This window comes from Magnolia sinica, chromosome 15 (assembly GCF_029962835.1).
Source record: "Magnolia sinica isolate HGM2019 chromosome 15, MsV1, whole genome shotgun sequence".
Lineage (NCBI taxonomy): Eukaryota > Viridiplantae > Streptophyta > Magnoliopsida > Magnoliales > Magnoliaceae > Magnolia > Magnolia sinica.
Window position 1 is genome coordinate 4,051,371 of NC_080587.1, and position 24,392 is coordinate 4,075,762.

At 38.7% G+C, this 24,392-nt stretch overlaps 1 protein-coding gene and 2 non-coding genes across 3 annotated transcripts in view; all 3 read left to right on the top strand.

Annotated features, from left to right (window-relative positions):
- Positions 1 to 24,392, top strand: part of LOC131228094 (uncharacterized 38.1 kDa protein-like) — a 112,409-nt gene that overhangs the window by 66,859 nt on the left and 21,158 nt on the right. The gene's annotated exons all lie outside the window — the stretch shown is intronic.
- LOC131228406 (small nucleolar RNA R71) lies at positions 1,478 to 1,584 on the top strand. The gene has a single exon (XR_009162908.1). It is a non-coding gene; the product is annotated as a small nucleolar RNA R71 (small nucleolar RNA).
- On the top strand, positions 11,707 to 11,813 carry LOC131228301 (small nucleolar RNA R71). The gene has a single exon (XR_009162811.1). It is a non-coding gene; the product is annotated as a small nucleolar RNA R71 (small nucleolar RNA).

Consider the following 24,392-nt stretch of genomic DNA (forward strand, 5'->3'; position numbering starts at 1 on the left):
GGCAAGGAATGGGCGACCAAGAATGACGGGAATCTGAGTGCTTGTGTTACCGATGGGTTCGGTATCCAGGATGATGAAATCAACTGGGTAGTAAAATCGATCAACCTGGACCAACACATCCTCAATTATCCCTCTTGGTATACGAACAGAGCGATCAGCAAGTTGTAGTGTGGTTAAGGTGGGTTTTAATTCACCTAAGCCCAACTGTTTATATACCGAGTAAGGGATAAGATTAATGCTCGCTCCTAAGTCAAGAAGTGCGTGATCAATTCGATGGTCCCCAATTACACATGATATGGTTGGGCTACCGGGGTCTTTGAATTTTTGCGGCACATCTTGCTTTAGGATGGCACTCACTTTCTCAGTTAGGAAGATTTTCTTTTGAATATTTTGCCGTCTTTTGGTCGTACATAAGTCTTTCAGGAATTTGGCATATGAAGGTATTTGTTTCACGGCATCAAGTAGTGGAATATTGACATTTACTTGTTTCAACACCTCTAGAATATCCTGAGAGTTAGAGAGCGATTTTGGTGCAACCAACCGTTGGGGAAATGGAACAACCAGCTTTCCTTGAGGTTCCGGTTCTAACTCTGGTGGGGTATGACTAGATCCATCTTCTTTATCCACTTCCGGGTCCTTAGGCTTTTCAGCCCTAACCGGAATGGTTTTGTCAATGATCTTTCCACTCCTAAGAGTGGTGATGGATTTAGCTTGCTCCATCTGATTTGAAGAGCTTGGGTCGCTAACTTCATATTGCGGTTTAGGATTGGGAAGAGGTTGAGCTGGGAAGCTCCCCTTGTTCCCAATCGTATTTTCAGCCTTAAGTCCTTGTATTGCTTTTGTTAGGTCTTGGAAGGCCTGTAGCATACCCTGATTGAAAAGCTCTTGCTTTTGAAAATGTTTCAGAACCGAATCCTCTTGAGGTTTCTCTTGAGTTGGATTTTGATTTAGGTAACCTTGAGGTGTAGCGGTTTGTCCATTCCTCCAACTGAAGTTGGGATGATTTCTCCAGCCAAGATTGTATGTGTTAGAGGTGGGCCCACTGAAAGGTCTTTGGTAATTGCTTACAACATTGGATTGCTCATTTAATACCTCTTGAAAGGCAGAGATAGTTGGACAGTTTTCAGTAGTATGAATGTTGCAACCACAGATGCTACAAACAATTTCCTTAGCCTTATCCTTCTTAAATTCTATGGCCTCGAGTTTCCTAGTGAGATTAGCTACCTTAGCATTAATATCATCATCTTCTCTCAGGAGATACATTCCACCCCTTTCCTTGGAGTGAGTCGGCCTAGACGCAGTACTAGGTCTAGGAGAGATATCCCATGTTTGTGTGTTCTCAGCAAGTTTATCAAAGTAATCCCACACTTCATCAACTCCTTTATTCATAAACTCTCCATTACACATCGTCTCGACTAATTGGCGCATGGGAGATGTCAGTCCATCATAGCAAAAGTGTGTAATGCGCCATGTTTCAAAACCATGTTGTGGGCATGAATCGACAAGATCCTTGAACCGCTCCCAACATTGGAAGAATGTTTCATCTTCCCTTTGGGCGAAGTTCATGATCGACTTTCTTAGGGTGTTCGTCTTATGGTATGGGAAAAACTTCTTAATGAACTCCCTTGTCATGTCATTCCATCTGCCAATTGATCGAGGACGTAGTGAATGTAACCACGTCTTGGCTTTCTCTTTCAAAGAAAAGGGAAAGAGTTTCAACCTGACCGTGTCATCAGATACGTTAAGAAAGTATAAGGTAGCTATGATCTCGTCAAATTCTTTTAAATGTAAGTAAGGATTCTCTGACTCAAGCCCATGAAATTTAGGGAGGAGTTGGATCACCCCTGGCTTGATATCCATGTGTCCTGCATTCTCAAGAAAAACTATGCATGAGGGCCACCCCCGCCGGTTGTAAGTAATCTCGTAAGGTACGAGGCGGGGGTGCTTGATGCACCTCATTCTCATCTTGGAGATCTTCTACCCTAGGTTGGGGTAGAAGAGGTTGATTTCCAGCCATATCCTCCATTAACTCAGGGGATTTCGAGCGGTGTCTAGTCCTACGATGGACAGTTAACCCCTCAACTAATCCTCCTTCAGTCAAGAGACGTCGAGTGTTGTCACGAGCCCACTTGGGCATGAATCACTCGCAGCCCTCAATCAAATTCTAAACCTAATCCTAAGAAGGGAAATAAAAATCTAAATAGAAAAAGAGGGTTGGAAGGAAGTTACCAATTTGGAGTCCCTAAATTGAAACCTGCAAAATAGAACAAAACAAGTTAGTTTCTAAGAATGGCAAGCCTATAAAATTCCTAAGAAGAGAAATATAGAAATAAAAAGAAACAAGGAAGAATTCCTAAATTAGAAAGTAGCAATTTAGAAAGAGCGTACCAAATTTAGAAATTTCTAATAAGCCTACAAAACAGAAAAGTTAGTTTCTAAACAGAAAGTCTTAAAATAGAAAATTTCTAAAAATAAAATAGGAAACAAAATTAGATTCTAAAAAAGTTAGAATTAGAAACTCATTAAAAAGGAATCCTAATCTAGAAATAGTAAAGAAGAGAGAAATTACCAATTTAGAAACCTATTTCAGAATCCTACAAAATAAGAAAGTTTGGTTAGTTTCTAAAAAAAGGAAAACTATCTAAAAGTAGAAAGTTATTTAAATAGAAGATTTCTAAAAATTAAAGGAAAACATGGAATTAGAAAATTCTAAAATAAATCCTAAAAATCAGAAAAGTCCTAATCCTAAAACCAGTTATCTTCAGGAAACGTCAATCCCCGGCAACGGCGCCAAAAACTTGTTCACACCCCAAGTGCAGGGTTGTGATGTAGTAATAAACTCGGTAAGACCGAGGTCGAATCCACAGGGACTGAAACCTGTACGTTATCTGAAAATAACCAGATCTAGAACTAGGCTAAGATGAAATTTAAACCAATTGTGATTTGAGGAATATGGTGAAATATTAATTTAAACTTAAAGAATTCAGAGAAAGTGAACTAGGGATTCAGAGGATCCACTTGTAGAGATCAGGGAGATCTTATACCTGCTTCATAGATATTATACTGAACTTACTTGATATAGTTTCAAGAGATGAAAGGTATAAGAATTAGGTATGATTCCATCACAAATCCATGCCTAAGAGACAAGGTAAACAACAGAACTTAGACCAATCCATAACCAACCAAAAGATGTATGGGTGTTAGGAAGGATCCCATCATCCACCCATGTCTATGAGACGATGGCGAACAACAGGGTTTCTGAACATCAAAATAAAAGGAAAGGAATTATTCAAGCCATCACAGATCTACTGTAATTTAAATCACAACAAATCATTAATGACTAAAAGAATTTCTTAAATCAAACAAAGTCAATCAGTTCAGTTCAATCAAACCTGTAAAAGCTCCCATCACGCCACAAGCTTCACCTCTTAGCCCTAGCTAAGGGATTTAGCCTAACATAATCATAGGAAAAAGAAGAAAAATAAAGAAAAAATACATAAAAATTCCAAACACTTCTCTCTCCGCCTCCCTCTCTCTATCTGACGTCCCCTATTCAAGCATACCTCCTTCTCCACGTTTGGAACTCTTTTTATAGCTTTTGGAGTGGTGGAAATCGGATTTGGGAAGCTATCGTACGCGTAGCGAAAGCCTTTTCGCAGCCAAGTTTAGGGCTTCATAACTCTCGCGTTCCTTGCATTATTTCTGTAAAATCAGCGTCTCTTGGAAGTGTTTTGGCTGGCCTACACGATGGACGGTTCAGATCTGCCATATGATCAAAGATGGTAGGCCACAACTGCCTGGAAAGTCCGATTTCGCGGACGTGCGTAGCCTTTCGCACGTCCGGCGCTGACGTGATCGGTGGGCCCCACAGGGGTATTTTCAAGGAAATCCACCCCGTCCATTAGATTGCCCTCGAAATTTCGGTAAGAAATGGATGGTTTTTCATGTTTATTGACTAAGAATCAGAGAAGAAATCATCCAAACATCAATTTGAACGTTGCAGGGCAGTCCACTTATGGCCTCTGTATCGCGCACGTGTGATTGCATGGGTCCAAAAGCTCAGCATGGGTTCGATGAATTCGTGGCCCTCTACACGATGGACGGATTGGATTATCCGTACAGGCCATGGGTGGGGCCCACTTGCGTCCGCAAAAACGGACAGTTTCCGTCCGTTATACAGCTTAATGCGGCAATTGCCGTTTTAATGAAGAAGATACGGGTCAACCGCGCTGACCCGTTATACACGGTACGGTGCGGCTCGGCACATGTGTACCTCATGTACACACTTTGGTTATACGGGACCCACTGTAATGTATATGCAAGATCCGATCCATCCATTTGTTTCCTCATCTAATTTAAACCGCTGAGACCAAAGTTGAGACAGTTCCAGATATCAGGTGGGCCCAGAATCAACGGTTTATGGGCTGATCTGTCAGTTGGGGCACTTCCATAGTGATCCAAGGGCTGAAATTTGATATGTACGATTAATTTATGGCCCTCAGGCCATGTATGAAGTTTTGAGCCAATCAGATGGCGAGAACTATATGATCTTGCATTTTTTACCATTTTCGGGCCTCTTTAACGTGAATAACTTGATTTCCTCGGATCCCTAGTATGTAATTCCATCGATCTTGGTCCCCTGGAGTCCGTCCCTTGCCTTGGGTGTCATCAGAGCGTCAAATCCATGGTTTAAGCACCCTTTTTCAGTTCATGCTTGTAAATAAAGGTGGAGCAAATGTTTAAGAATTCTTGCACATGATGATATGGGTCCTCCTTGTCCAATCCATAAAAGGATGGCAACAATTGTATGACTCCAGGTTTAAGTTCAAAGTGTGCTGCCGTAGTGGTTGGCAACACTATGCATGAAGGCGCATTAAATTGGACAGGAGCTGAATAATCTTTGAGAGTTTTAACTTCAGTCTCATTCGCCATTTCAACAGGATTATTTCTCAATCTTTCACGAATTGTTCTTTCAATCTCAGGATCAAACGGTGCTAGTTCTATATTCAGAGATCTACGTCCTAGCATAAACTATGTTATCAATATAAGAAAGAAAACTAAACTAAGAAGCAACCTAAGAGAAATAAAACTAGACCTAGAAACAAGTTAAAACTATAAGAATGGGAAGAAAGAACCCGGAAAAGGAGATGATTGATGTCTGAAGAATAGAGAGCTCCTCCTTTTGAAGACAATGTTATTTAGCAGCTTCCTTCCTCAATTCATGTAAACAAAAAGAAAACAAAAATAAATTAAATTTACTAAAATAATGCTAGAAAAAATCCTAAGCAACGGTAAAAAAAAAAAAAAAAAAAGTTTGTAATCTTAGAAATAAAAGCTAAGTTAGTTTCTAAAAAGGGAAAATTTCTAAAAAATAGGAAATTAGAAAATAAGAGAGAAACTTTCTAAAAAAAAAAAAAAAAAAACCTAAAGACTCTTCTAAAAATAATAAAACCTAAACTAGAAAATAGAAAGTTACTTGAAAGAAGAATCAGAATCTAGAATTAGAAAATAGGAAATTTCTAAAAATAAAAAAAATAAAATAGCCTAGAAATATAAACTTTCTAAAAAAATAAAAAATAAAACCTTAATTTTAAAAATAGATATTAGAAAAAAATAGAAAATTTGGAAAGAGATTACCAAATTAGTAGTTTATGTCAGGTCCCTACAAAACAGGAAATAAGTTAGTTTCAAAAAAAATTTAACCTAGAGTTAGTAAAAAACCTAAGACTATAAATTATGATAAGAGAGAATCCTAAATCCAATTGGATCGAAACAGTCCCCGGCAACGGCGCCAAAAACTTGATGTTTTATTTAAACCAACACGATTTAAATGATATTTAAACTCGCAAGTATACGAATCAGATGCAGATACGGTACGTATTACGAGATCGTTCCCACGAGGACTGGTCGTCACAATTCAAATCTATGATTCTCCTTAACTAATTCAACAAATAATAGAATGAATTACTAAGCACAATTTTATAAAAAAAAATAATTAATTAAGAACAGGGAAGAAAATTCAATCAGAGAGAGAGCACTAGGACTTTTGAATCCACCCCTAATTATCCTAACCCTTGTTTTGTCTGTGATTTACCTTGATCTAGATTGATACCACTTATATAGAGAAAGCACAATCTGTGTCCTTAATCGGGCATACAAACTGTCTAATTCCTTTAAGCAATGCCATGAATGATATATCCCATATCCTTGGTCGGGCATAAGGGATGTACAATTCATTAAAGCATCCTGTTCCTTCCTCTAAAGGAAACCTGTTCTTCCTCAGACACAAGCTCCTATAATAAGCATCCAAACAATATCCATATATATACTTTGGTCAAGTTCATAGATGGAGAAGTATAGAATTTAAACCCATAAAGCCCACTTAAGGAAAGAAACAAATTAATTGAAATTCAAAGTAAATCAACCAATACAAGAGCTAATCAAATTAGGGGCTTCATCTCAGCCCTAGCTGAGAGATTAGTGACCCATAAAATCCATAAAAAATATTAAATAAAATTCATAAAAAAAAACGTCAAACCAAACAATCTCTCTCTCTCTTCTTTCTTCTCTTTCTTCTCTTTCTTCTCTCCCTTGCTCCAGATCTGGAATCCCCTGGTTCTGAATGCCTTTCCCACGTCCAAAACTCCCCTTTTATAGCTGTTGGATGGCTGGGGTCGGTGGCAGAGTCGTAGAAGGACTCGGAGTACAAATTTTTACAGCTGTGATCGGTGGGCCCCACAGAGGTATTTTATGGAAAATCCACCCCATCCATTGGATTCAGAACGAAATTTCAGTCAAGAATAGGTGGTTTTGAAGGTCCATTAGTGCGGCCCAGAGAAGAAAATACAAAAAGATCAGTTTTGAACGTCCCGGGGCAGTCTACTTTTAGACTCTGCACCGCACACGTGTGTACGCATGGGCGAGGAATATCAACATGGTTTTGAAGCTCTCGACGCCCTCTACACGATGGACGGATCAGATCTTCCATCTGATCGAAGATGGTGGGCCACAACCGCCCGGAAGTCAGTTTTTCACGGACGTGCGTAAGCCTTCGCACGTCCGGCGCTGCGATGCTCGGTGGGCCCCACATAAGCTTTTTCGGGGAAATCCACCCCATCCATTGGATAGAGGACGAGATTTCGTTCAAAGATGGATGATTTTGAACTTGCGTGGACGCGGCCCAAAGAAGGAATCATGCTGTTTTCATTCTGGACGTCATGGGGCAGCTTGCTTGTGTCCTCTGTACCGAACACTTGTGCACGTATGGGAGTGGAATATCAGCATGGTTTTGTAGTTCTCGAACCCATCTACACGATGGACGGCTCGGATCGGCCGTACGGGTGACGTACCGGGCCCACAGCGGTCCGTAAAAACGGACTTTCCGTCCGTTACACGCGCCAGAAACGGAAGTTTCTGTTTTTGAAAGGATGAAGTCGGGTCAGCGCTGCTGACCGACTTATGCTCGTTCGGTGCACAGGCAGTGCACATGTGCACCATGCACATGTCACCCAAGGTGGGGTCCACTGTGATACTTTTGAGAAATCTGCACCGTCCATCCTTTTTCTCATATTATTTCCACCGTCAGGACCAAAATTGATGTATATCTAGATATCCAACGAGCCCCACTAAATGAATTAAGGGGCTGATCTGGCCGTTAGACCACTTCCCGAGATTTTCAATGGCTGAAATTTAATATGTACGGTTCATTTATGGTCCCCATCACGTGTATGAAGTTTCGAGTTGATCGGATGACGGGAAACATGTGATCTTGCATTCTGGACCCTTTTCGAGCCCCTTTGCCTTGCTTTCCTCAATCCCAGGCGTGTAAAATCTTCACTATTGGTTTTCTGGAGTCCATCCCGTGCTCTGGTAATTTTGGAGCGCCAAATCTATGTTCTTAACATCATCTTTCAGTACACACTCCTGATTTCATCCTGTAATAAAAACACGATTAAAATATGGCATTAAACCTTATCATGTACGTAAATTTAGGCAATTACTGGGGTCTGATATGCAATATTTGACCCTGATCACAACCCCCAACCAACATTTTGCTAGTCCCGAGCAAAACATGCGAAAAATAATTTCAGAAATACACAACAATTTCTGTAAACCCGAGTGACTTATGAACAGATAGCTGAGATGTGAAAATTCTAAGATTCATGAATGGTAAGTAGAATTTTCTCCTGAAATCAAGCTTACGGTAAACTTCATAATCAAGTTCAACATATTAATCCATTAATTAGAACATTCCTAAACATTGAGTTCCACAGGTGTATAGTATAATCTCAGCTTACAATCATTAAGAGTTCCAATAATCAATTTCATGCTAAAACTGGTAATTAACAACAGAATTCTTGACAACCAACACTAGCATTTTAGATTAACCCTTCAGCCTTCAAATTTTATTTTATTTTATTTATTTATTTATTATTATTTTTTTTTATTTTCTTTATGAACAGTACGCCAAGGAAGGGAATCAAATCTTCACCTACAGGAAGCAAACCTATGGTGAAAACTCGTCGCCTCATTTTTTATAAGTCAACTATAGAGAATCAAATCTACACCTATAGGGAGCAAACATATGGTGAGGATTATGTGACTTAGCCTTTTAATTCTTCTTTTTACCAAGTTAATCATTCAGTTATCGAACCAAAACTTAATGTGCAAGCGAGATGTGATTTGTGAAATCATGACTCAATCAATGTTTACAACGTCTAATCATGGATTAACAATTCAAAATTGACTGTGAAATCAAGCAGATGGCCGAATCCAAGAGTCATTAGTTACCAACATCATGTATCTTATAATGTTAAAATCACAACTATCCTTCAAAATCACTTTGAATTCAATAGAAATTTAGCAAAAATTTTAAAATTTTCACAAATTTTGCTCAAGACCAAGAAAATACTGATTAGGTACCCTAATCTCCCACCCCCAACCTAAAATCTACATTGTCCTCAATGTAAAAGAAATAAACAAGCAATGCACATGGGACAACGAGAATAAAAGAGGAGTGATGAAAAGATAATACCTGGATGGAGAATCAAGAAGCTTTCTCAAAATTTGTGAAAAATTTCAACGTAAAAGCGAGTTAGCACAAGAGAGAAATCAATATAAGCAAAAATAACAAAAAGAAAAAAAACAAAAGAAGATCCTACCTATACCACTTTCGCAGGTGCTCTCGATTGCATTTAGCGCATGCAACAAGCCTTTAAACCCCTAGGTTACCCCTAGTGGACGAGTTGTAGTCTCGTGAGGGTTTGCAGTAATGTTACCCACAAACATTGAAGTAACTAACTAAGAAAATTGAAAATGAATGAAATAAAAAGCAATACAATAAAGCAAAAGGCTGGGTTGCCTCCCATGAGCGCTAAGTTTAACGTCTTCAGCCAGACAAGAACGGACCATGAATGAAATAATCTTTATAACCAGGGTCCGCCAAAGAAATTACCTTAACACTTTCATTAACCGATCCCAGACAAGTGATGTGAGTTCCCATGAACTGTGCTATCTGAAATAAGGCAACTGACACTGTCGTCAAATAATTTAAGGACTTCTGCTCGAACGACTTCTTCTATGTTAGGATCACGCTTCCCTTGCATGTTCTGCGAGATTACCACAGCATGATCCATCCATACAGTGGGGCATACTCCCTGGATTTTTTCTATCTTCCGTTCAATTGCTGCCTTATATGCTCTAAGAACATGAAGCAGCCTGCTCGCCTTTGTCTTCTCAGAGTTACAAACTGTGCTGTCAGGAAGAGTCTCAGAGGGATGAAGAGGTTCCACTTTCGCTCTCCATTTTTCAGTCTCCAATATAGGAGTAGAGTCGAGCAATGCATTGACTTCATGGATGGGACTATCAATGTCAAAATCCATGCCCGATTGTGCTAAGCAGGTCTCAAGAGGATCTTCAAAAGATGTACGGAAGGAGTCCTGCACAAGGCTCTCGATCATGTCCACTTCAAATATGTCATCCAAATCGGAGGATTGTTGTCCTGCATTAAAAACATTGAGTTTAATATTCATGTTACCAAAGGACAATTTCATAACTTCATTCCTGCAATTGATAATAGCATTAGATGTGGCCAAAAATGGACGATCCAAAATGACTGGGATCTGACTATGAAGATTCTGGACAGGCTGAGTATCTATAACTATGAAATCCACTGGAAAATAAAATTTATCAACCTGGATTAACACATCTTCAATAACACCCCGGGGCACCTTGACAGATCTATCGGCTAGTTGTAATGTTATTTTAGTTAGTTTCAGCTCACCAAGTCCTAGCTGCTCATAAACTGAATATGGTAACAAATTGACGCTCGCTCCTAAATCAAGTAATGCCTTCCCGATCTTATGATCTCCTATGCCGCAAGAAATGGTGGGAGCTCCTGGATCCCTAAATTTAGGAGGGGTGTTATGTTGAATCATGGAGCTGAGCTGCTCTGCAAGGAAGACTTTCTTATGAACATTCTGCTTACGCTTTTGAGTGCATAAATCTTTAAGAAACTTAGCGTAAGCAGGGACTTGCTTGATAGCGTCAAGCAACGGGATGTTGACTTGCACTTTTTGAAACACATCCAAGATTTCATCAAAGTTATTTCTTTTCTTTATTGGTGCCAGATGTTGAGGAAAGGGTGCTTTAGGCACATAAGGTGGCACATCAGTGGCTCTTGGAGAGTCAGAGAGCTTTTGGACTTTGGATGCATTGGTATGGCTCTCTGCTTCATCTTGATCTTCTGTTTTAGAATTTGATTTGTCCCCAGGCATCTCTATTCCGTTATCAATCTGCTTGCCTGACCTAAGGGTAGTGATCGATTTAGCCTGTTCATGATATTGCCCTTGGTTGGAATTAGAGCCAATCTCATACTGTCCTTTTGGATTAGCCTCAGGTTGGCTAGGGAACTTGCCCTTCTCTCTCTCACTCAATGTGGCAGCTAGTTGACCCATTTGTACTTCCAGCTTGGCAATGGATTGTGCATTTGCATGTAAGCTTTGCTAGTTGGCCAGTAAGGTTTGTAGGGTGTCTTTTTGGAGTTGGAGAGAACTCTGCATGAAAAGATGGAGTGTATCCTCAAGAGATGGTTTCCTTGATTGTGGAGGCACTTGTTGATACTGTGAGAACTGCTGAGGTTGTTGATTGCCCACTTGGGAGTAAGGTTGCATAGGAGGATTTCCAGATGGTCCTCCTTGTTGTGGTCCTTTTGCCCAAGAAAAATTTGGATGTCTAGCCCACCCTGGGTTGTATGTGTTTGAGTAAGGATCATTCCCAGATTTTTGAAAAGTGTTCATAGCATGAACTTGTTCAGAGAGAAGTTCTAGGAATGCTGCACCAGATGGACAAGACTGCATAGGATGGGCAGGACTAGAACATGTGGCATATGCCTCGACTTGAGCTGTTTGTGGTGGTCCATTATTTAATACCAGAGCATCAACTTTCTTTGTCAGGTTATCAAGCTTGGCGCTCAGCTCTGGTATGACTCCTATCTCATATATACCACCTCTCTTTTGTGGTTGGGGACTTCTGTCACCTCTATTTGAATAATCCCATTGTTGGGAATTTTCACACAAGGTTTCAAAGAAGTTCCACGCTTCGACATCACTTTTGGTCATGAATGACCCTCCACTGGTGGCATCAACCATGCGACGGTTCTGTGGTGTCAGACCGTCATAGAAGTATTGAACTTGTTGCCATTTCTCAAAACCATGGTGAGGACATTTAAGAAGCAAGTCCTTCCATATTTCCCAACATTCATGAAAGTGCTCGCCCTCTTTTTGTATGAAGTTAGTAATTTCTCTACGGAGGGCATTGGTTTTGTGAACGGGGAAGAACTTGTTTAAGAACTTCTTAGACAGTTGGTCCCATGTAGTGATAGATCCAACTTCTAGAGAATTCAACCATGCTTTCGCCTTATCCTTCAAAGAAAAAGGAAACAGGCGTAGGCGGATCGAATCGTCTGAGAAGTTTTGGAACTTAAAGGTGGAGCAAATGTTTAAGAATTCTTTCACATGATGATATGGGTCCTCTTTGTCCAATCCATAAAAGGATGGCAACAATTGTATGACTCCAGGTTTAAGTTCAAAGTGTGCTGCCGTAGTGGTTGGCAACACTATGCATGAAGGCGCATTAAATTGGACAGGAGCTGAATAATCTTTGAGAGCTTTAACTTCAGTCTCATTCGCCATTTCAACAGGATTATTTCTCAATCTTTCACGAATTGTTCTTTCAATCTCAGGATCAAACGGTGCTAGTTCTATATTCAGAGATCTACGTCCTAGCATAAACTATGTTATCAATATAAGAAAGAAAACTAAACTAAGAAGCAACCTAAGAGAAATAAAACTAGACCTAGAAACAAGTTAAAACTATAAGAATGGGAAGAAAGAACCCGGAAAAGGAGATGATTGATGTCTGAAGAATAGAGAGCTCCTCCTTTTGAAGACAATGTTATTTAGCAGCTTCCTTCCTCAATTCCTGTAAACAAAAAGAAAACAAAAATAAATTAAATTTACTAAAATAATGCTAGAAAAAATCCTAAGCAACGGTAAAAAAAAAAAAAAAAAGTTTGTAATCTTAGAAATAAAAGCTAAGTTAGTTTCTAAAAAGGGAAAATTTCTAAAAAATAGGAAATTAGAAAATAAGAGAGAAACTTTCTAAAAATAAAAAAAATAAAACCTAAAGACTCTTCTAAAAATAATAAAACCTAAACTAGAAAATAGAAAGTTACTTGAAAGAAGAATCAGAATCTAGAATTAGAAAATAGGAAATTTCTAAAAATAAAAAAAATAAAATAGCCTAGAAATATAAACTTTCTAAAAAAATAAAAAATAAAACCTTAATTTTAAAAATAGATATTAGAAAAAATTAGAAAATTTGGAAAGAGATTACCAAATTAGTAGTTTATGTCAGGTCCCTACAAAACAGGAAATAAGTTAGTTTCAAAAAAAAATTTAACCTAGAGTTAGTAAAAAACCTAAGACTATAAATTATGATAAGAGAGAATCCTAAATCCAATTGGATCGAAACAGTCCCCGGCAACGGCGCCAAAAACTTGATGTTTTATTTAAACCAATACGATTTAAATGATATTTAAACTCGCAAGTATAAGAATCAGATGCAGATACGGTACGTATTACGAGATCGTTCCCACGAGGACTGGTCGTCACAATTCAAATCTATGATTCTCCTTAACTAATTCAACAAATAATAGAATGAATTACTAAGCACAATTTTATAAAAAAACAATTAATTAAGAACAGGGAAGAAAATTCAATCAGAGAGAGAGCACTAGGACTTTCGAATCCACCCCTAATTATCCTAACCCTTGTTTTGTCTGTGATTTACCTTGATCTAGATTGATACCACTTATATAGAGAAAGCACAATCTGTGTCCTTAATCGGGCATACAAACTGTCTAATTCCTTTAAGCAATGCCATGAATGATATATCCCACATCCTTGGTCGGGCATAAGGGATGTACAATTCATTAAAGCATCCTGTTCCTTCCTCTAAAGGAAACCTATTCTTCCTTAGACACAAGCTCCTATAATAAGCATCCAAACAATATCCATATATATACTTTGGTCAAGTTCATAGATGGAGAAGTATAGAATTTAAACCCATAAAGCCCACTTAAGGAAAGAAACAAATTAATTGAAATTCAAAGTAAATCAACCAATACAAGAGCTAATCAAATTAGGGGCTTCATCTCAGCCCTAGCTGAGAGATTAGTGACCCATAAAATCCATAAAAAATATTAAATAAAATTCATAAAAAAAAACGTCAAACCAAACAATCTCTCTCTCTCTTCTTTCTTCTCTTTCTTCTCTTTCTTCTCTCCCTTGCTCCAGATCTGGAATCCCCTGGTTATGAATGCCTTTCCCACGTCCAAAACTCCCCTTTTATAGCTGTTGGATGGCTGGGGTCGGTGGCAGAGTCGTAGAAGGACTCGGAGTACAAATTTTCGCAGCTGTGATCGGTGGGCCCCACAGAGGTATTTTATGGAAAATCCACCCCATCTATTGGATTCAGAACGAAATTTCAGTCAAGAATAAGTGGTTTTGAAGGTCCATTAGTGCGACCCAGAGAAGAAAATACAAAAAGATCAGTTTTGAACGTCCCGGGGCAGTCTACTTTTGGCCTCTGCACCGCACACGTGTGTATGCATGGGCGAGGAATATCAACATGGTTTTGAAGCTCTCGACGCCCTCTACACGATGGACGGATCAGATCTTCCATCTGATCGAAGATGGTGGGCCACAACCGCCCGGAAGTCAGTTTTTCGCGGACGTGCGTAAGCCTTCGCACGTCCGGCGCTGCGATGCTCGGTGGGCCCCACATAAGCATTTTCGGGGAAATCCACCCCGTCCATTGGATAGAGGACGAGATTTCGTTCAATGATGGATGGTTTTGAACTTGCGTGGACGCGGCCCAAAGAAGGAATCATGCTGTTTTCATTCTGGACGTCATGGGGCAGCTTTCTTGTGTCCTCTGTACCGAACACTTGTGCATGTATGGGAGTGGAATATCAGCATGGTTTTGTAGTTCTCGAACCCATCTACACGATGGACGGCTCGGATCGGCCGTACGGGTGACGTACGGGGCCCACAACGGTCCGTAAAAACAGACTTTCCGTCCGTTACACGCGCCAGAAACGGAAGTTTCTGTTTTTGAAAGGATGAAGTCGGGTCAGCGCTGCTGACCGACTTATGCTCGTTCGGTGCACAGGCAGTGCACATGTGCACCATGCATATGTCATCCAAGGTGGGGTCCACTGTGATACTTTTGAGAAATCTGCACCGTCCATCCTTTTTCTCATATTATTTCCACCGTCAGGACCAAAATTGATGTATATCCAGATATCCAGCGGGCCCCACTAAATGAATTAAGGGGCTGATCTGGTCGTTAGACCACTTCCCGAGATTTTCAATGGCTGAAATTTAATATGTACGGTTCATTTATGGTCCCCATCACGTGTATGAAGTTTCGAGTTGATCGGATAACGGGAAACATGTGATCTTGCATTCTGGACCCTTTTCGAGCCCCTTTGCCTTGCTTTCCTCAATCCCAGGTGTGTAAAATTTTCACTATTGGTTTTCTGGAGTCCATCCCGTGCTCTGGTAATTTTGGAGCGCCAAATCCATGTTCTTAACATCATCTTTCAGTACACACTCCTGATTTCATCTTGTAATAAAAACACGATTAAAATATGGCATTAAACCTTATCATGTACGTAAATTTAGGCAATTACTGGGGTCTGATATGCAATATTTGACCCTGATCACCTAGGCCCCACTGTAATTGTTATTTGACATCTAACCTGTTAATTAGGTCGTACAGACTTGGATGATTTATATAGCAAAACTTTTATGACCCCTAAAAAGTTTTTAACGGTAGGCGTTTAATCATCATTGTGCGGTCCACTTGAGATTTCGATCAACTTCAGTTTTAGGCTCATAGCATAAAACGATGCGGAAGTATGGATGAACAGCATGGATGAAACACATAAATCATAATGGGCTAACAGAGCACTGACGATTAGTCATTGGCCAGTTGGACGGGGAGTAGCCAAACCCCATTTCCCGTTAAGTCATGGTCTCACCTAATCCTTTCCACTCCGGTCATGCCTGCCATCATTTCAAATGTCTTGATTACAGCTTTGTTGTCGGCCATCGCGTGTAACAGCACATGGGATACTGTTTGAGCCATGTTGTACGATTGAATGATGGGCCAGAGGCATTTATCAGGGTTCACTTATTAGCATACACGGACGCGGTTTGGCTAGCCGGTGTCAAAACTCGGTCAACCTAGCTACGATGTATATGTTTAATCTACACCGTCTATTCAGTTTTTCATACAGGGGATGGGTTCAAAATTGAGGTAGATTCAAATCTCAAGACGACCAAATAGGAGGAAAAAGGGGAGATTTACTGTTGTAAACTACTTGAGTCAAACTCATATTTATATTTTTTATATTCCCCTTCAACGTCCGTTTGACCTCATCAACGCGTTGGATGTCAAATAACCGTTACAGTGCACCTTAGGAAGTTTTGATGGTGGATTTTCAATTAAAAATATTTTTCTATGATGTGGTCCACCTGTATTTGGAATTTCTCCATTTCTTGTGTCATGCTCCAAAATGAGCTAGCAAAATGGAAGGACAGATATATATCGGTGGGGGTGCATAGAGCTTTGACAGTACGTAGCTGGCTAGTGTCCTGGTCACTAGCCAAACCGTGTCCAAACCAACCCAGGCCCTACAGATGGTGATACCGAACTGGAGATGGAATTTGGCACGATTACACCATTTAAATAATCCTAACTATCTGATTGGTGATGGTCGTCAAATGGACGGTTAGATGAGGTAGGTGTGTGAGAGAGAGGATGTACGGAAACCCTCCATCACACATTTTTTACACATGGCTTAGAGCACCCAATCATATGGGCCACCATGTTGTAATTATAAAATCCTCTCCATCCAGCATGTTTTATATTGGGTTTTAATTTTGTAGATAAAAATTCAATGATCCACAGCAAACGTAGGCCCCACCAAATGGAAAGTGGGAATAGATTTTTTGTGGGGCCACCACAGAACCTGGTTCGAAACTCGTGTGTTCTCAGCGGAGCTTCCATGGTTCATGCACGATGCTTTGATGCTGACTCAATAAAACTGAAGTTGGTGCACTAGAAGCGCCAGGAATGGAGTTCCATCCAAGCCGTCCGTTTTAGGGCAGAATCTCAAAGATTCTGGATAAGAAGGATTTTTTTTTTTCCTTTTATATATATATATATATATATATATATATATATATATATATATATATATATTTCCATTAATGACAAAGCTACTCAGTGCTGTTTCTGTAAATGGTACAGATTTTTCGTATCGTGCGTAGGGAAACGGATTGACTACTCCCCCTCCCCCCCAGTCAATGGACGATGGTCGGTGCTCTGTGGGCCACAACAAAATATATGTGTTTCATCTATACCGTTCATATATTTTAATAGATCATTTTATGTTATGAGAGAAAACATAAGGTATATCGAAATCTAAAGTTGACCACATTATAGAAGATAGTGTTGAATGAACGTTGACCATTAAAAACGTTTTGGGGGCCATAAAAGTTTTGGATCAAGCCGGTATTTATTTATTTTTCCCTTCATATGGGTCACAAGACCCAATCAACAGATTGGATGTCAAATAAAACGTACATTGGGCATTAAAAATATTTTAATGGTGGATATTCATTCATTATTGTTTTCCTGTGGTGTGGTCCACTGTGAATTATATCTCTATCATTTTTAATATAAATCTCTAAAATGATCCATAAATATGGATGAACGGAATGGATGAAACAAATACATTATGATGGGGCCTACCGAACACCAACCAGCAGCCAGGGGGCTGGTGTCAGGGGGAGTAGCCGTTCGCAGGGTCTATCTTGCTTGACTGCTGCTGGGACACGGATCGGTAACCACCTGTCCCTGGCTCTGCACCGACTGGGCTTCTGTGGGGGCACAGTGATGTATGGGTTTCATCCACACCGTCTATTCATTTTTCCATATCAGTTTAGGGTGGAAGCCTGAAAAAGATGTAGATTCAATAATCAAGTTGACCACACCACAGGAAGCTGTGGGATAATTATGTCCACTGTTGAAACCTTCCTGGGGCTCACCTTAAATTTTATTTGCCATCTAATGTATTCATAGGTTCAACCTATATGAAGGGAACATAGATATCAGTTTGATACGGAGCTTTCTTATCCCTGAAAAGTTTTCAACGATATGTGTTTCATCCCCAATGTGCGGTCCACTTGAGCCTTGAATTGACTCATTTTTTATTTTTTATTTTGATGATACGCTAAAATGATCTGTAAAAATAGATAGAGTGTGCAGATAAAACCCATACATCGATCACAGTGACCCTCAGATCCCTCGCACATTTTATATATCCATTAGGATTTTAGCTAAAAAATGAAGCCGATCAAAGGCTCAAAATGTACCAGACAAATGAAGAAACAACGATAATAACACCCACGGCACTCAAAACCTTTCTAAGGCTCATGAAAATTACTTTCCATCCAACCTGTTCATAAGATCACATAGACCTGGATGAAGGCTCTCGGTCACTCGGTTTATTTTTAATTATGTGGGTGTGACAAAATTGATATGGTAGTAAATTAAAATTGATCAATTTTCATCACAAGTATTAAAATAAGCAGATACGTCTAGTATAAAAGTATATGACCAAAATCTGAGAAGATCAATTGCTTACTTAACCACTTGCAAAAGTTTATAATGATCAGGCGACAATCAAAGGGTGGAGTGCTTCCTTTGAAGGTGGGTTATTTTATGCTTTCCACAAGAAAAGACTTTTAAAATATTAGTGCAAATCGGTCAAAAGAAAAAACTAACAATCAGTTACTAAGAGAGACTACAAAAATGTGTCTCTGGAAAGAACTGTTTGATATTGAATAGAGAACAAATCCAATATATAAGCTTAGACTTAGATTACAATTAAATATTATAGCTAGGGATTACCGCTACTTGATTACTGCTACTTTTGGGATAAGCTGAAATGAAAAATAAATTTGATTGAATTGTAATTTGATAGATTATTTGTTGTGTTTGATTAGGTTGTTGGTTGTCTATCACATTCATCTGCCATTTATAGAGTTCTCTTTCATATCATTCTTTCATTATTGCAATGTTATTTTTTTATTTTTATTTTTTTAAATTTTTACACACGCACACACACCCCACACACTCACGCTAGTGGAATTTCACCACCTATGGGTACTTGAACCCTTGACTAGGAGTTGAAACTCCTGGGAGTCTACCACCCGATCAAGAGTAGGGACCCTTCATTATTGCAATGCTATAATAGTCGAAAATCATTTTTTTAAATATTATTCTCTTGTCTAAATTCTTTTTTTTTTTTTTTTTTTTGTTACATTTTCATTTTGTGATTGTTCCTCTTTCATTGACCAAACTTTGTTTCTATCGGCTGCCTTCCATTTCTAGACACTTAACCACGCTTTGGCTTCTCAGTCACAATCCACTTATGGATGCTCGACCGCACTTTGATTGTTCGTTTTGCTTTCATACACCTTTCATCCACTCGTTCCGCTTCTAGACGCCTCTTGCCACTCAATCTACTTTTTTGGACACCTCTTGACTACTCAACCTTCTTTTGGACACCCCTCGACTACTCAATTTGCTTTTAACACTTCTAAGATGCCTCCTAAAGCTTCATATCTTATCATTATGTCAATCATAATTTCATGAAAAGTACTCTAAGTATTCTTGAAGATCTTTAGCAAGTTATATCTTTCTTTCATTATAATATATGTCCTTTTTAACTAGATTGTCTAAAAATAATTAGAGGTAAAGTAGAACAAGTATAAGCCAAAAAATGAGGTAGATTCTCAAGCGGACCACATCACATGAAACACCGTTAATTGAACTCTCACCCTTAAAAACTATTTGGGTGTCACAAAAGTTTTCAATCAAGCTGATATTTAGTTTTTTTTTTTTCCTTCCTTTCATCCATGTCTGTATGACCTAATCAATATGTTGGATGTCAAATAAACATTACAATGGGCTAGAAGGATTTTAATGATAGACATTCAATCACTATGTTTACTCTGTTGGGAGCCGTTGTACAAAACTTTAGGATCTAGCCTCCCAAAAACACCAGAATTATGGGATAATAAAGAAAATAAATAAATCAAAGCACAAGCCACACGACACAAGAAATTTTTATGTGGAAAACCCTCAAAGAGGTAAAAAATCACGGGACGTAATCCAGATCAACAATCCACTATGAAGTAGAACGTTACAACCAATCACAAGCACACACCGCTTGGATCAAACCTTCTTCACTCACGCAGGAGTGGATAAACAATAAGAGAACAAAAGAAAAATGGAGAGATCTCACTGATTACGAGGACATAGACGCGTTAAGATGTTGATTGCACAATAGATCACCTCTACGAGCATAATCCTTATTTCCACGAGCTTCCTCTCTCTCTTTTCTCTCTTTCTCTCATGTTGGCCGTCAAAACCCTTAGCACAATAGCTTTTAAAAAGTCTTCTCAATGCCCTAGAAAAGCCCTAGAGACCTCTATTTATAGTTTTGACAACTTTCTTCCACACCTTGGCAAAAACAGCCTCAAACTTACCTAGTCCGCACAAAATCTGGACATGAACCTACGTAATCTCGACTGGTTGAGAAGAGTCATTGACCGGTCAAGTAGCCCACTCGACCGGTCGAGCACCTCCCTCGACTGGTAGAGCACCACGGAAAATTTCAAACCAAACTCGCTGGAGTTCGAGTCGAGCCAGTCTTCAACTGGTCGACCAGCACCCTCGACTGGTCGAGCCATGAGGAGAAATCCTCATCAAATCTCTCCATTTTCGACTTATGAGGAATTCGCTTTCTTCAAGCCAGCAAGGTTTCTACAAACCTCAAACTTGTCCTTGAGTAATGCCTTAGTCATCATGTCCGACCCATTATCGTCCGTGTGTACCTTCTCAAGCTGTAACACCTTTTGTTCCAAAGTATCTCTGATCCAGTGACAACCAATCGCTATGTGCTTCGACTTGGAGTGCTGATTTGGATTCTTGCTCAAGTGTATAGCACTTTGGCTATCGTAATAGACCACGTGCTGTTCTTACTTTACGATAAGTTCCTGTAGGAACCTCTTCATCCAAAGCATATCTTTACATGCCTTTATGATTGTAATGTACTCGGTCTCTGTCGTCGATGATTCACAGGTATAGGAAGTAGTCTGAAGAGTAGATACTATTAAAATGTGTTGTTAATTAAGTGTTGTGCTTGATCAAGGGTGGAAACGTTTTGTTCGGCCTAGAAATGATATAGGTGGGGTCTGCTTTTCAGCAATCTACAGCCTACATGTCTTGGGTCCTTAGATTATAAGATTCGTCATGATCTAATATCACACCCGTTAGATGATTGTAGCTAATTCAACTGCTAGCTTGCCAATGGTGTACACAACAGGTCCATTCCAACAGTTAAGAGGGTGTGATATTTTGTAGTATCTCCCATCAATGATTAGTGGGGAAACGGTTTGGATCGCCAACTTTGTATCTTTGGTCATTCTTATAATGCAATGGGCTGGAGGGCTGTTGAAGATTGATTTCTGGAATACAAAGAGGACAGTTTCTCTACAAGTCATTGAATAAGCTTATTCTAGGGCCTATTGGGTTTATGATGTCCAAAATGTCCCCAAGGGTTACCCCATGGTGAAAGTAGGACACTTCAAAAATTGAGCTAATCCTATCATCATGTGGGCTACGGATTTGGAAATTTTGGGGTAATGGATTGTTTTTTATGGTGTGGCCCATCCAATGATTGGATATGCTAGATTGTTAGACATGCAGTGCCACGCATGCCACGAGAGTAGGCATTCAATTGAAACCATGATAAAAAATTACAAAATCATGTCCAAATCAAACTCATCACCAAATGTGTGGTCCAAATCTAGTGTGATGTCCATGGACTATTTTGATCAGATCTTCATGATAGAGCCATCCTTTGGCCAATCAAAATCAATAAATGTTTTCAAAGTGTGCCAATTGGGCTAGTTAGTGAATTCTTGGATCTAAGATTAGATTTGTAAAAAAAATAAAATAAATAAAATAAAATAAAAAAATCCATAAGCATCCTTGATTAGTCTAGCCATATATGGAAAATATCTTTCCAATATGACCGGACCATCTCGAGAAGCACATCAAGAATATCACTCACACTAAATTTCTTCTCATTCTAACTAATAAATCATGAAATATGGCACACCCAATATATAATTAACTTTGTATATCCAAAAAACTCCGCAAGTTGAACTCTTATATGGACAAGTGACTCCTCATTTGAAAGATCTAGACAAATGGACCAAAACCACTAGAACCATCTCCCAAAGGAATACCTTAGTTGGTCCAAAATTAACTTGCAATATGTTAAAAGAAGCAACCAGAATTGAACTGTCCCTTTTGTAGTGAAATCTTTCACCACTTTCTGCTCAGGTTTTTTTTTTTGTTGTTTTTTTTTTTTTTTTTTCTTTTGGGTTTTCACTAAAAAATTCCTCCAAGTTGATAATATTCCAGAAATATCCTTTGCTTCTCATATTTAGTAAAACATTTTTAGAGTGAAAAGTCTAATTTATCCTTAAAACGAATTAGGCACGATCTAAAACTTTTAGCACTACAAAATCAAGGCGGATCTTAACTTGATGTATTTCCATAATCTGATCCAATCACCATTTACTGACACTAATCTTAGGTGTATATCTCAAAAAATTGGTAATTCAAGTGGACCATAAGATTGAAAATATTGTAAAGGATGAGGAAATAGTATATAAGTGATGTCCACCCTCCAAATTGTTTCCCTTGATGTAGCCCACCTAAATCACGGAATGTCCTGAATTTTAAGCCCTAGGTCTAAATGTTTTTATAGTAGTGGATTTCACATAATCATCATGGTGGGCTGTTGAAAACCTTTAATCTATGCTGGACAAGAATCTTCAATAGGATCAATAGTCCAATATATTTGATTGAGAAAATCCTTATTTTTTTCTTTTATTCATTGGACGGTTTTTTGGAGGATCTTTGATCCCATCAGGGATGCTTCGATCCTATTGATAGGCACAAGCCGTCGATAGGACTCGATCCCATCGACAGAATTGCACGATTTTGCATAAGTGCAGGTTTTGTTTATAATTTTGTGAGGGACTATATAAGTAGCTTTTAATTCGAAATTATAATAATATTCGGATAGAAAAAACATGTCTAGGGTTTTGGAGAAGAGAGCTAAAGTTTTTTTACTTTAGAAATTCATCCTGAGAGATGGGGGCTTGATTGTAAGTTGATTCCATCTCTTGTGCTTTCGTTTTTCGTATTGGATTCTCTTGCTTTGTGTAGTGGTTTTTTCCTCAAAGATTTTTTTTTTTTTTGCATAAATCATTGTATTTCTTCGTGATTACTTATGTAACGCATGTCTCTATTACGTGTTTGAATTTTCTCTAAGGTTGCTTTCATGCCTAATGTAGGGTGGTTGTGTGTAACAAGTGGTGTCAAAGTATAGGCTATTACGTTGGGATTTTAGATCGAATCTTAGACTCGACTTCTAAAAAATCAAATGTTAAATATGAAAAAAATTACAGAAAATAATAATTTTAAATTATAGAGGTTAAAGATGAAAGCTCTCCTAATTCAGCAAGAGCTGTAATATATGCACTCCTTGACGAAGGGAGATGTCCTGAAACTAGGAAGGAGAGGGATTAAGAAGACTTAGATCAAAAGACGATGAGCACAATTCAATTATATTTAGCAGATAATGTCTTATACAATGTGATAAATGAGATGATTGCCTTATTATGAGCTAAGTTGGAGAATATAAATATACATGTGCTAAGGTTCTGTGGGTTCCGTAAAGATGACGTTGACAAATCCACTAAGTCCATCTGTTTTTTAAGACCACAATATGGTAGGATTCTAAAAATCAGGCTGATCCAAAAATCAGGTGGGCCACCACAAACAAAATAGTGAAAATAAAAACACCATATTGTGGTGTTTCACTAAAAAATTCCTCCAAGTTGATAATATTCCAGAAATATCCTTTGACTTCTCATATTTAGTAAAACATTTTTAGAGTGAAAAGTCTAATTTATCCTTAAAACGAATTAGGCACGATCTAAAACTTTTAGCACTACAAAATCAAGGCGGATCTTAACTTGATGTATTTCCATAATCTGATCCAATCACCATTTACTGACACTAATCTTAGGTGTATATCTCAAAAAATTGGTAATTCAAGTGGACCATAAGATTGAAAATATTGTAAAGGATGAGGAAATAGTATATAAGTGATGTCCACCCTCCAAATTGTTTCCCTTGATGTAGCCCACCTAAATCACGGAATGTCCTGAATTTTAAGCCCTAGGTCTAAATGTTTTTATAGTAATGGATTTCACATAATCATCATGGTGGGCTGTTGAAAACCTTTAATCTATGCTGGACAAGAATCTTCAATAGGATCAATAGTCCAATATATTTGATTGAGAAAATCCTTATTTTTTTCTTTTATTCATTGGACGGTTTTTTGGAGGATCTTTGATCCCATCAGGGATGCTTCGATCCTATTGATAGGCACAAGCCGTCGATAGGACTCGATCCCATCGACAGAATTGCACGATTTTGCATAAGTGCAGGTTTTGTTTATAATTTTGTGAGGGACTATATAAGTAGCTTTTAATTCGAAATTATAATAATATTCGGATAGAAAAAACATGTCTAGGGTTTTGGAGAAGAGAGCTAAAGTTTTTTTACTTTAGAAATTCATCCTGAGAGATGGGGGCTTGATTGTA